The following is a 15,090-nucleotide window of genomic DNA, read 5'->3' as shown; positions in this document are numbered from 1 at the left end:
GTTGTATTTGATATAAATCAAATCACATAGCTCTTGGTCATCAATCAATGTGTTATATTTCTTCTATATTAAGGTTGCAGTAATCATTCTAATATGTCCATGGTGGACTTAATACACAGAAGCAATTAAAACTTTTTTCCAATTCTTTTTTAAGTGTAACATGACCTTCATTAATTTATGATTTTTGTTTTAAGTTCTGTTTGTTATAATTTATGATTTTCGTTTTAAGTTCTGTTTGTTAGTTTGGTCTTGTTTAAAAATCTTTATAATTATTTTCAGTGTTAATTTGGATGAATTTATTATTCACAATAAATATTTTGATTTGTGTAAAGAAAATTCTGATCCATTTTTTTTTTTTCCATGCTTTTTTTTCTTTTTGTATGAGCAGGTATTGTAATTTAAAACTGTGCTCCCTTTCTCTGTAAAACTTAACCCAAAACACCAAGGGTTATTTTACAATTTACTTTGGCTTGCTAACAGACATGCCAAGAAGGTTGTGATAAGCATCATATTCACCTATTTCTCACAATACATTCTAAATAAACACACACACACATTCCATTCCTGCAATGGAATTGATTAACTGGAGAACAGTATATTAACTTAGTAAATGTAATCACTGAGCAATTATATTTGCAAATATGTGATTGATTTATAACTGAAAATCCAAATTTAATGATAATTTTACATAAAAATGCAACATTTAATCTGTAGTTTTCTCATTTTCTGAAGACTATTTTGATATATTGAACCTGAAAGACAATGTAATAAAGCAGCTTTATTTTGTATTCTTGGCCTTTTATTTTCGTTTCTTTTTCACATATTGCCATCCAAATTACATTTTTTTATAAAATTACAGCCATTGATGTTTTTTTATTTTTTTTTATTTTTACCACCAAATAAGAGAAAATACAAAAATAAGAATACCTTGCAAAATTGATTAATCTTTTTTTCTTTTTTGCTTTAACTATTTTAAATGTTTTTAAAGATATTTAACAAAAAAAAAATTTTCTACATACCATGACTGTTTGACTGAATTTAATTGTTGTAAATCACAAGGAATACTGCTGCTATGTTGTCATTAGCTGTTCATTTTCTGAGCTTTAAATGAATATTTTCTTTCTGAAATAACCAGAAACACAAAGGAAAGGAAGGAAAATTTGATTGTATATTTTGCTTAAATAAATGTATTAACTTAATTTGTGGATAGTTTTTATTATTACTATTGTAAAAGTGGTAAGCTGGCAGAAACATTAGCATGCTGCACAAAATGCTTGGCATTTTGTCTGTCTTTATGTTCTAAGTTCAAATTCCACTGAGGCCAACTTTGCCTTTTGTCCTTTTGGAGTTGATAAAATAAGTACCAGTTGAGCACTGGGGTCAATGTAATTCACTTACACCATCCCTTGACATCGCTGGCCTTGTGCCAAAATATTTAAAATGATTATTATTATTAGGAAGGTGACAAGCTGGCAGAAACATTAGCACGCCAGGCGAAATGCTTAGTGGTATTTCATCTGCCGTTACGTTCTGAGTTCAAGTCCCGCCGAGGTCGACTTTGCCTTTTATCCTTTCGGGGTCGATAAATTAAGTACCAGTTACGCACTGAGGTCAATGTAATCGACCTAATCCCTTTGTCTGTCCTTGTTTGTCCCTCTATGTTTAGCCCCCTGTGGGCAATAAAGAAATAAGAATTGTTAGCATGCCGTACAAACTGCTTAGCAACAGTTCACCTGTCCTTGTGTTCTGTGTTTAAATTCCATCGAGGCCAACTTTGCCTTTCATCCTTTCAGGATTAATAAAATAGGTACCAGTTTAGCATTGGAGTTAATATAATTGACTCACTCCCTACTCCGAAATTGCTGGCCTTGTTCCAAAATTCGAAACCATTATTATTACTGCTGTGGTGAGCTGGCAGAATCAGCATGCTGAACAAAATACTAAGCAGTATTTTGTCCATTTTTACATTCTGTGTTCAAATTCTATTGAGGATGACTTAGCCTTTCATCCTTTTGGGATCAATGAAATAAGTGCCAGTTGAGAACTGGGGTCAATGTAATCAACTAGTCTCCTCTTAAAATATTTCAATCCCTTTGCTTATTTGTAGAAATTATTATTATTAACCTGTTAGTAATTATAGATTTTTTTTTCCCTACCAAATTAGAAAATTATGAGTGAAATTATTAGTTAATCATTGCTATTGTTTGTACTCTTTTACTCTTGTTTCAGTCATTTGACTGTGGCCATACTGGAGCACCGCCTTTAGTCGAGAAAATCCTCCCAGGACTTATTCTTTGTAAGCCTAGTACTTATTTTATCGGTCTCTTTTGCCGAACCGCTAAGTTACGGGCACATAAACACATCACCATCGGTTGTCAAGCGATGGTGGGACAAACACACACACACATACATATATACGACGGGCTTCTTTCAGTTTCCGTCTACCAAATCCACTCACAAGGCTTTGGTTGGCCCAAGGCTATTAGTAGAAGACACCTGCCCAAGGAGCCTCACAGTGGGACTGAACCCAGAACCATGTCGTTCGTAAGCAAGCTACTTACCACACAGCCACTCCTATGCCTACATGTTTACATTATATTTGTTTCTATAGTATTTGACATGTTGATATTATCATTGCCTATTATTATCTGCCTTCCATGGTGGCATGGGCTGGACGCTTTGACAGGAGCTGGCCAGGCAGAAGACTGCAAACTTCTATGTCTGTTTTGGCTAGGTTTTTACGACTGGATGCCCTTCCTAACACTAACCACTCAGCAGAGTGGACAAGCGTCTTGCTCAAGAACAGAACATAGCTCGGTCCGGGAATTGAACTCACTACCTCACGATTGTGAACCATGTGCCTTCACTCTTTCTTTTTCTCTCTCTCGCACACATATACAGAGTGCAGTGAATATATTGCCGTTTAAATTACGCAAAAATGAATATAACTAACATTTCATTTTAACTGGTATATTCACCAAAATTACATTAAAATATCTCGAAATACTAAAGAGTAAATTTATTCAATAAAATTGCCATTGGCTTCAACCATGACCTCCAGACGACTTTGGAATCTCCTGAAACTCTACTGGATGGTCTCCTTGTTTAAGTTGGCGAATGCTGCCATAATCCTTTTCTTCAGTTCATTTTTGGTGTTACAAACAGTTTTGGTGGTCTCTCACTCAACTGCGCTTCACACATAACGACGGTGGGTTACAGTCTGGGGAGTTAGGTAGCCAGATATGGGTGATGTGACTGCAGAAATTGTCTGACATCCATGACTGAGTTGTGCTTGTGTAGCATGGGGCAGTCCTGTTGCCAGGATATATATATATATATACTAGCAGAAATATCGAGCGTTGCCTGGATTAAAGAAAATAATGAAATTTGAAAATGCCTTTTAGATCTCTCACATGACACATGGATTATGCAGTTCTCAACAGTAATTAGCTGAGGTACAAACTATTAATGTCAATAACATATTTTGTCCCAATGTTCTCACTGTTAAAGTTGTTAAAAAAAAAAAGCAGGTAGTTCTTTGTCTTTGCAATCACCTTCAATTGTCAGTACTTATTTGAAACACATTGAACCTGAAAATGCATAAACTTGAGAAGAACCAGCCTGCAGGCACTCCTCTCCTGTTAAAAAGTACATCAACTCCATGCAAAATACATTTAAATGAGCATTCATTAGAACGGCATTCCCACATGCATTCTTTTCAAGTTATTTCGATGTTACACTCGCTTGCCCTAAGCCTTATTGCACGCAAATGGAGAAAACGTTCACTGCGTATATATCGATCGCTGTACGCCAGCGTCTCACAGCTTTGGCTTTTTAATGCACAAAAAATTGAAATTATTTTTTTTCTGTGCCTCTGATTAAAATTTTCGAAAAACAAACCCAGCCACATTACTTGGAAAAAAATAATCTTTATTGTGCTGGTTTTTCGTAAAATTTCGCGCATGGGAAAGGGCAACAAAATCGCCCCTCCCCATTTTGAATGGGATATTCCTATCGTAAAAAGTAATAATCGATTATCTCGGTAACCATGGCCGTTGGAGGGCAATAAAAATCTCCTGAACATGAGCGGACCATGCTGCCGCTCTGTGCTGAATTTCATGCGATTCCACTGCACCGTTCTCGAGTGAATCTGCCGACACTCAATCAATCAAGCAATCAAGAACACTGCAATTTATAGGATAGATTATCAGACTGCAAGAAGGGAAGTTAGGAGACAGGTTTACTTAGCCAGAGGAGAAGCAGAAAAGAAAAAAATTGCCAATGTTCTGCGCCGTGAGGACCAAAGACTTGAAGTTTTCGTGTTGCAAGACAGTGTGTGAGAGAGAATCGTGATGTCGTAGGAGAGAAATGTGTCCGCATGGATGATGGCTCGCTTGCACTAAGCGAGGCTGCAAAGAGAGAGGTTGCTTGGAGACGCCACTATGAAAGGTTGCTTAATAAAGAGAATGAATGGGAGGAAGAGAGTCTGCCGCATGTCAACCCAACAGAGGGACCAGCTATCCTAATTGACAGTACCTTGGTAGATAAAGCGATCAAGAGTATGAAGACAGGGAAAGCCCCCAGCCAATCAGGAATCACTGCAGAGATGCTCAAAATATCTGGCAGTGTCGGCTATAGCCTAGTCACCCGTATAGTTAACCAGGTGATACACGAAGGAGTCATACCCAATTACTGGTGTAGCAGCACCATAGTCAATTGCTACAAAGGTAAAGGTGACGTTTTAGATACAAATAATTACAGAGGTATCAAGTTATTGGACCAGGTAATGAAGGTCACCGAGAGAGTCATAACCCAACTAATGAGGGAGAGAGTCAGTTTAAATGAGATGCAGTTTGGGTTCGTTCCAGGGAAAAGCACCACTGATGCTATATTTCTGGTAAGACAGCTGCAGGAGAAATACCTAGCCAAAGATAAACCTCTGTACCTGGCTTTCGTTGACATGGAGAAAACCTTTGACAGGGTCTCCCGATCCTTACTTGGTGGTCAATGAGGAAACTAGGGATAGATGAATGGTTAGTGAGAGCTGTGCGAGCCATGAACAGGGACACTGTCAGTAAGGTGAGGGTTGGCAACGAATACAGTGAAGAATTCCGGGTAGAGGTAGGGGTCCACCAAGGTTCAGTCCTCAGCCCCTTCCTATTCATCATAGTCCTCCAGGCAATAACACAAGAATTCAAGACGGGATGCCCCTGGGAGCTCCTCTATGCTGATGACCTTGCCCTAATTGCTGAGTCACTATCAGAACAAGAGGAGAAGTTTCAGGTATGGAAGCAAGGACTAGAAATGAATAGCCTTAGAGTTAACCTAGCTAAAACCAAAGTCCTAATAAGTAGGAAGGTAGACAAAACACAAACCCCTTCAGGTAGATGGCTCTGCTCGATCTGTAGAAAAGGTGTAGGTAGAAACTCCATAAGATGTACCCAGTGTAAGCTATGGACACGTAAGAGGTGCAGCAATATCAAAGGAAGGTTAACTAGCAAGTTTTTGTATGTGGCAGATGCTCAGGAGCAATAAGTAATGAAAATGTGCAGAAAACAACCTTTGCCACACTCCGGGGGAAAAAAAACTAGAAGTAGTTCATAGCTTCTGCTACCTAGGTGACCAAGTTTGTAGCGGGGAGGGTGCGCTGAAAGTGTAGCTGCTAGAATAAGAATAGCCTGGGCAAAGTTTAGAGAGCTCTTACTTCTGCTGGTGATAAAGGGCCTGTGTACGAACAGCCATGCTACATGGAAGTGAAACATGGGCCGTGACTGCTGAGGACATGCGTAAGCTCGCAAGAAATGAAGCCAGTATGCTCCGATGGATGTGTAATGTCAGTGTGCATACTCGACAGAATATGCACAGAATATGTAAGTACCTTGAGAGAAAAGTTAGACCTGAGAAGCATCAGTTGTGGTATGCAAGAGAGACGATTGCGCTGGTATGAACATGTGGCAAGAATGGATGAGGATAGCTGTGTGAAAAAGTGTCACACCCTAGCAGTTGAGGGAACCTGTGGAAGAGGTAGACTTAGGAAGACCTGGGATGAGGTGGTGAAGCACGACCTTCGAACTTTAGGCCTAACCAAGGAAATGACTAGTGACCAGGACCTTTGGAAATATGCAGTACGTGAGAAGACCCGGCAAGCCAAGTGAGAGCATAATCTGTGGCCTCTGCCAGAAGTGTAGCCAGTTCACTTATTCGTATCTTTACTTCATTGGACACTAAACTCTACTTGCGAAGACCTTTGGGGCAAGTGAATTTGAAATTGAAATCGAACCGAATGCGACGACTGGCACCCATGCCAACCTCTCCTTCATTGGACACTAAACTCTGCTTGCGAAGACCTGTTGGGGCAAGTGAAATCGAAATCGTAATTGAGCCATATTCGATGACTGGCACCTGTGCCAGTGGAGCACTAACAGCACTGTCCGAGCGTGATCATTGCTAGAGCAGCTGTCCGTGCTAGTAGCCCGTAAATAGCACTATTTGAGCATGATCGTTACTAGCGTCGCCTTACTGGCACTTGTGCTGGTGGCACGTTAGGAAACCAGTCGAGCGAGGTCGTTGGACTGGCTCCTGTGCATGTGGCACGTAATAAACACCATTTTGAGCGTGGCCGTTGCCAGTACCGTATGACTGGACCTCGTGCCGGTGGCACGTAAAAGCACGCACTACACTCTCGGAGTAGTTGGCGTTAGGAAGGGCATCCAGCTGTAGAAACCCTGCTACATCAGATTGGAGCCTGGTGTAGCCATCCGGTTCACCAGTCCTCAGTCAAATCGTCCAACCCATGCTAGCATGGAAAGCGGACGTTAAACGATGATGATGATATATATATGTATATATATATATGTATATATATATATATATATATATATATATATATATATATATATATATATATATTTGTATATATAATATATATAGTAATATATATAATATATATATAATATATATGAATATATATAATATATATATGAATATATATAATATGTATATTATATATATATGAATATATATATATATTAATATATATATATATTAATATATATATATTATGTATATAAATATATAGTACTGCCTTAATTCTTCGAAACGCCGGAGTTTTAATGGTGGCAGCTGATGAAGGGGATGTTTCTATGTGGCCTGCTTGTTTGTTGCACCTAGTTTACCATTTTGTCCTTGTTCTTTTGCCACGTCATGTACCCAGTTATGTATCTATATGTACATGTAGATGAACGTATATACATACATGTACATATATATGCATATACTCATATATTGTTTATATATATATATATATATATATATATATATATATATATATATATATATTTATATATTATATATATATTTATATATTATAGATATATTTTATATATATATATATATATTTATATATATATATATATATATATATATATTTTATATTTTATATATTATATATATATTTATATATTATAGATATATTTTATATATATATATATATATATATATATATATATATATATATATATATATTATATATTTATATATTATATATATATTTATATATTATATAGATACAATTAAACCTTGGGAGAGGCATTATGCCGGTAATAAACACACGCACTGGTTCAGTCCTTTATTAATTTATATAGTTTTTTGTTAAATTATTTCATTGCACTCTTGCAATCTCTTCAGTAACTTGTCTCTCCACTTCCATTTATTTTGTACGTGAGAAGACCCGGCAAGCCAAGTGAGAGCATACATTCAAAATAAGTGGAGAGACAAGTTACTGAAGAGATTGCAAGAGTGCAATGAAATAATTTAACAAAAAACTATATAAATTAATAAAGGACTGAACCAGTGCGTGTGTTTATTACCGGCATAATACCTCTCCCAAGGTTTAATTGTATTTCTTTCAACACACGTATCCACATCAAGAATCTTGCACACGAAATACACATACGAAATATTATATCGATATTTTATATATATTTTATATATATATATCTATTATATTTATATATTATATATTTATATATTATATATATTTATATATTATATATATATATAATATATATTTATATATTACATATATATTTTATATATATGTTTTATATATATTATATCAGCCAAGTGGCTGTGGTCATGCTGGAGCACCACCGTGACTTTCCGTCTTTATGCTGTGCTCTCTTCACATTCCTTGCATGGCTCTTCTCCTCCACCTGATATAGTCCAATCAAGAGTTTTGATGGCACATTTGGTGTATAAGAGAATTTGACATCGCTGCCCAAAACTGTGTCTCATTTCGAGCCATTGGTTCGTCTGGTATCGTGGAGAGGAAAGCGTCGAGTTTTGTTTTAAGACCTCTATATCCATGTCTTGCAGGTCTCTCAAATGTTTTGGCAGGGCATTAAAGAACTGAGGTCCTCTGAAACCGAGGCTGTTGCAGTACCTTGTTCTTATGTGAGATGCAGTGGATGGTACCCTTGGTACCATGCAGTGGCGACCTGTGCGGGCATTCATGTAGTACTTGATGCCAAAGTTTGGTACCAGTCCTTCCAGTATTTTCGATATGTATAATTAATACATATCTCTCCCGCCTGCGCTCCACGGAGTAGAGACCTAGTGCCTTCAGTCGCTCCCTGTAGTTCATCTGTTGGACTGTGGCGATCTTTTTTGTATAGTGACGCTGAATTGCCTCGAGTTCTGCTGTCCGCTTGACACTGTGTGGTGACCACAACTGAGAGTAATAGTCTAGGCGGCTCAGAACAAATGTCTTCCATAGAGTCAACATGACTTTTTGATCCCTTGTTCGGAATGTCCTCAGTATCCACCCTGCCAGTTGTCTATTTTATATATATATATATATATTTTATATATATATATAAGTATATACATATATATTATAAATAGAGATCAATGTGTACGTACGCCGCTATATATATATATATATATATATATATATATATATATATATATATATATATACTTTATTTAAAAGCAGCAGAAATATAACAAAAAAACCGTTACTCTGAGTTTCACGTTCCCGTTCATCAGACAAAACTGTCCGATGAACGGGAACGTGAAACTCAGAGTAACGGTTTTTTTGTTATATTTCTGCTGCTTTTAAATAAAGCATATTACTCTACCTCTGGTATTTGAGTACTCTTTTTTCCACCTTGTTGCACATTCCATGTGCTTACTCCGGTATATATATATATATATATATATATATATATATATATATATAAATTCAAAATGGGACAAGATCACAAAACATCCAGATAGACGATACAAAGAAAACAAGGACGGGTCATTCGGAGTTTCCTTTCCTCAGTCGAGTTCCAGATTATCTTTGCAATTTTGACTGGTTGCAGCAATCTCGAGTATAACCTCAAGTGGCTAGTGTTGTGGAGGGGGTATATCCTGCATTATAAGGGACAGAAGGTTGCGGGAACAAAAGAGAAGTAGACTAGGGAAGTTGAGGAACTCTGGAAGAGTAATTGAAGAAAAGAGGGGAGTCAGGGGTTGACTAGAATGAGATGGTGTCAATTACTTCACCATTGGTACTTGAGTGGCACTATATTTTATCGATCGTGAAAGGATTCGAACTCCCAGCGTAAAACGCCGGAAGAGATGCATTTTGTCCAATGTGCAAACTATTCTGCCAGTACAGCGGGATGCGAAATTTTTTCCCACAAGTGTTCTGGACCCCAGTAATGAACTCATTTGCATATAGCCAATCAGTGCAGAACCATCTTTATCCTTTCTTCGTTTCTAGTCAGCACCGTGCATTCCTTACTCTTTCCCTCTCTCCTGGCAGACAGCAACTTCTCCGTCTAGGTTAATGCTTGTTTCTTTTTGTCACTGTGCACTGAGATGACTGTGAGGTGTGCTAAAAATAACAGTTAAATAAGATTTTTTGGATAAATCTTTTAAATTAAATTTTCTTTGCCAACATCTCCTTCAGAGATTTAAAACTTTTTCTCTTTTAAATTAACATAAACATTTATTTGTGTTTATCGCATGTAACGTGTTGTTTATCGCATGTAACGTGTTGTTTATCGCATTTACATCAAGCACTGGTGGTTGTAAGGTGTGCTAAAAATTACAGCCAAATAAGATTTATTTACACGAAATAAAATTACCGGAGATATAACACGTTGTTTACAAATATTCTTTTCCACTCAAAGCGCAAGGCCCAAAATTTTTGAGGATGGGACCAGTCGATTAGATCGACATCAGTACGCAACTGGTACCTAAATTGATCGACTCCGAAAGGATGAACGGCAAAGTCGACCTCGGTGGAGTGCTATTTTCAGAGTATTGACAACAGTGTATTTATAAAACTTTCAAGCAATTTCCTTACTTTCATATTCGTCCAAAACATCTTTGATTGCTACAGTAATTCAAACCTACAGCTCACAAGCGTATGTGTTCAGTATCGATGATATTGGCATCTGAATATAAAATATAAAATTCGCATGGTTATCGGAGGTCGCCATTTTAAATACCAATATTTGTTAACTTGGCATGGTGAAGGTGAGTTCTGGTCGGCTGTATGCAAATGAGTGCTTTACTGGGGCCCGGAACTCTCGTGGGAAAAAATTTCGCTAGCGGGATAAAGAAACATATTTGCAATTAGAATGTTTAGACATGTCATCTGGAGTTAGCTCCCCTTCTATACTACAGCCTTCATCCTTAAATGCTTAGACATTTTAAACACCTTACGCTTCTAGCACCTTCCTCTGAACGTTTAATTTATATACTTTTTGTGATAAAGTCTAAACTTTCTATAAATTATATAATAAAGAGCTTTCTTAGAAATATAAAGTGATTTAGTGAGTGTTAATTTTGTCTTTACTAACTTTATTTATATAGCGAAGTCGAAATATCTATTTTAACAGTGTGCAGTGGGAGTTATTTCCCTTGAATTTTTTTTTTTTCAGTAATTTATTTAAGCACACGGCCGACGATTTTCAAGGGTGGCTTAGTCGATTGCTTCAGCCTCAGTATTTTCACTGGTACTTCATTTTATCGACTTGGAGGGTTGAAAGCAACATCGACCACAGTGGGTTTTGAACATAGAACTCTGAGACGTGGAACAAGTACTGCGAAGGCGTTCCAGCCAGTACTTCCATAACATGATTGCCAAACTCAGACAGCTGTCGTGTGCTTGTTTGTTAACTGAAATAGAATGATTTATAATCTCACTGACTTCATTCAATTAGAAAAGTAATTTTATGCAAATATTTCAATTATTTCACAGAAGAATTTAAAATCTATTGTACAACTTTTGCACAGGTGTGTAATTTAGTCCTGTAATATGATATATAAAAAATAGATTAGAGGAAGAGCTTTCTAAGGGCTACAGAATGTTATTAGGATAGGGTCTAACGTAATGTGAATTGAAAGACTGAGCAACAAGTAATTATTTGAAAAAGAAAAAAAGAATACCAGTAATGTTTAAAAGTCTGAACAAAGTAAAGACAAACAGGTAAAAACAAGGGAGACAACTTTAAGATACTGAGTTGATTTTAGATGACATACAGTGCAGAACTATATGGAATTGAGGGAACGCACAACTATTTGTGCATTCTTTCTAAACTTTAGATGAATATAAACTACAGAGCCAGAGGAAAATATCACAGAACTCTCAGCATGCTAAATACATATGCGGCAGGGTTTCATTTATATTATATAGTGAATGGGAAAACTTCGTTCAGTTTACATTTTTGCAAGCAATTAATCGACAAAATGTCCTCCCGAGGACCTTGTTTTGGATATCCAAGGAATGAATAACAAAGAGTGTAAGTTGTTTGGTAAGAAGATTACTTCTCAACCACATAGTTTCAGGTTCAGTCCCATTGCACAACACCTTGGATAAATGTTTTCTACCAATAGCTTCGGACCGACCAAAACCTTGTGAGTAGATTTGGTAGGCAGAAAATGAAAGAAGCCCGTCGTATATATATATATATATATGTATATATATATATATATATATATATATATATATATATATATATATATATATATATATATATATATATATATATATATATATATATATATACATATATATATATATATATATATATATATATATATATATATATATATATATATATATATATGTAATACCATTAAATATTACAAATATACACGAAGGACAGACACAAGGACCCTAATTCTTCATCAGTTATCGACCGAGATAGATAAATAGATAGATAGATACACACGCACACATATACTTGTACGTTTATAAATACTTGTACGTTTATAAATACATGTATGTGTATGTATGTGTAGGTGCGTGAGAGACGGTGTGTGCGTGTGTGTGTGTGTGTGTGTGTACGTACGCGCGTGTACCTCTTTATATCTGTTCTTCACTACTATTTGAGAACCGGTGTTGGTGTGTTTATGTCACTGTAACTTAACGGTTTGGCAAAAAAACCCCGATAGAGTAAGTACCAGGCTTAATGAAATAATAATTACTTGGGTTGATTCGTTCGACTAAAATTGAAAGCGATGCCCCAGCATGGCCGCAGTCCAATGACTGAAACAAATAAGATGAATGAGAAAGGATATATATATATATATATATATATATATATATATATATAAACAATATATGAGTATATGCATATATATGTACATGTATGTATATACCTTCATCCACATGTACATATAGATACATTACTGGGTACATGACGTGGCAAAAGAACATGGACAAAATGGTAAACAAGGTGCAACAAACAAGCAGGCCACATAGAAACATCTCCTTCATCAGCTGCCACCATTAAAACCCCGGCGTTTCGTCGAATTAAGGCAGTACGCATCGTTAAAATGGCTCTTCCCACGAACACAAATTAAATGGTTTTCGTGGAGGGTAGTGGCGGACGTGCATGTGTATGTGTGTGCGCGCGTGTGTGTGTATATATATATATACGCTCTCGCGCGCAGTTGCCATATTTCCTTCTATATCGGCTAACTCTGATGAGCGTAAAGTTATATAATCGGATTGTCACCTAACACTCCATTGTATTCTTTATGCAAAACTGTTTGGTAAGATCAGCCGTGATGGATATGTAACACTATACATTCATTAATATATATATATATATATATATATATATATATATATATATATATATATATATATATATATACGTATATGTATACATTATTTACATTAGACAGATATGTGTCCTCATCTTGTTGCTACCATTGCGTTTCGGCTGATTTACTCTCCAGCCTTCATCAGGTGTCTTGGTAGGGTTTTGAACGCAACCTTGGGTTCCCATTCCAAAGGTATTTTTTTCTTGATGTTGTTATTATTATTATTATTATTATTATTATTATTATTATTATTTATTCAAGGCACTATCTGGAATTGAACTCGCAATCTTGGGGTTAGTAGCCCTGGCTCTTAACCATTACGCTATATACCCGTGGGCAATTATAGAGTGAATTTTAGATGAGGACTCATATCCGTCTTATGTAAATAATGTGCAGAATTCCTCATCTCAAAAATATTGAACAGTATATGTATGTATGTATGTATGTATGTATGTATGTACATACATACATACATATTTATATACAGTTCAGGTAAAATTTCGTCTAATGACGAAGCAATATAATAAGTACACAGTCTACCAAAAGTTCTGACTACAATTGCGACTAAAGCAAAAGGTGTTGGGTAGCACGACTACTTAACATATTTTCATTTTTCCTGCAACTTACAATTTATATATTACCTATTTAAATTCAATACTATTGAACTTGAATTAATATATTTACTTGAGTTTATTTATTACTTCCACCTTCGCTAAGGTGGAGGTATTGTTTTCAGTTGTGTTTGTTTGTTTGTTCGTGGACAAGATATCTCAAGAACCACTTGATGGATTGGGGTGAAACTTTCAGGAATGTTTAGCCTCGTTACTGGCACGATCTGATTAGATTTTGGGATCGATCCGGTACCGGACAAGGATTCTGGATTATTTTTCCTGCTTTTTTTACTTAATTTTTGACACCGCTCGAGTTCATTTCTAGTATTCTCGTTTGTGAGAGCAGTCGAGTTTATTTCAGATATTCTCATTTTAAAAATCATCTCTGGCTAATCGTTGAGAGGACGTTGGTGTTGCCTTGGCGGAGGTTTGCGCTCTCTGAGTGCTCTTGTTTTATTTCATTTTAACATGCTACACGTCACTTTATTTGAATCTAACAACAGCTCAATATATTCTTCGCTTTCACTGAACTTAAAATTTGATTACTACTTATTTATAATTAGAACCAAATATAAGCTTGTTGATATTTAGCCCGACTCGATTTATTTCTCTACCCTATAGCTTCTCCTCCTGATACATAGTTTAACACCTTCCTTCCCACACGCAGTGCTTGAATCACAATACCAAACCGCTATTGTCAGGCGATTGTCTGCATCTTATTTGCAACCCTCAAACACTACACCTCCGTTGGATGTCTGATGAATCTTACACTCTTCCTACACTGGACTTGCCACTATAAATGTGCCATAATACTAACGGTCTTCATCACACCTTATCACTGAATCTCTCTTCCCTACTTATTTCAGCATTCCCTATTCCTTTATATTTTGTTGTGGCTGTGTGGTAAGTAGGTTGCTTACCAACCACATGGTTACGGGTTCATTCCTACTGCGTGGCACCTTGGGCAAGTGTATTTTACTATAGCCTCGGGCCGACCAAAGCCTTGTGAGTGGATTTGGTAGATGGAAACTGAAAGAAGCCCGTCGTATATATATATATATATATATATGTGTGTGTGTGTGTGTGTGTGTGTGTGTGTTTGTGTGTCTGTGTTTGTCCCCCCAACATCGCTTGACAACCGATGGTGGTGTGTTTATGTCCCCGTAACTTAGCGGTTCGGCAAAAGAGACCATTAGAATAAGTACCAGGCTTACAAAGAATAAGTCCTGGGGTCGATTTGCTCGACTAAAGGCGGTGCTCCAGCATGGCCGCAGTCAACTGACTGAAACAAGTAAAAGAGTAAAGAGTAACTCTTAATTTCTATGTCTGTCACTTGCTCATACATTCATGACCCTATCTTCCTTTA

Source organism: Octopus bimaculoides, chromosome 1 (assembly GCF_046866305.1).
Source record: "Octopus bimaculoides isolate indiv1 chromosome 1, ASM4686630v1, whole genome shotgun sequence".
NCBI lineage: Eukaryota > Metazoa > Mollusca > Cephalopoda > Octopoda > Octopodidae > Octopus > Octopus bimaculoides.
The sequence above is the reverse complement of the archived record's forward strand: the minus strand, read 5'-3'. Positions refer to the sequence as shown.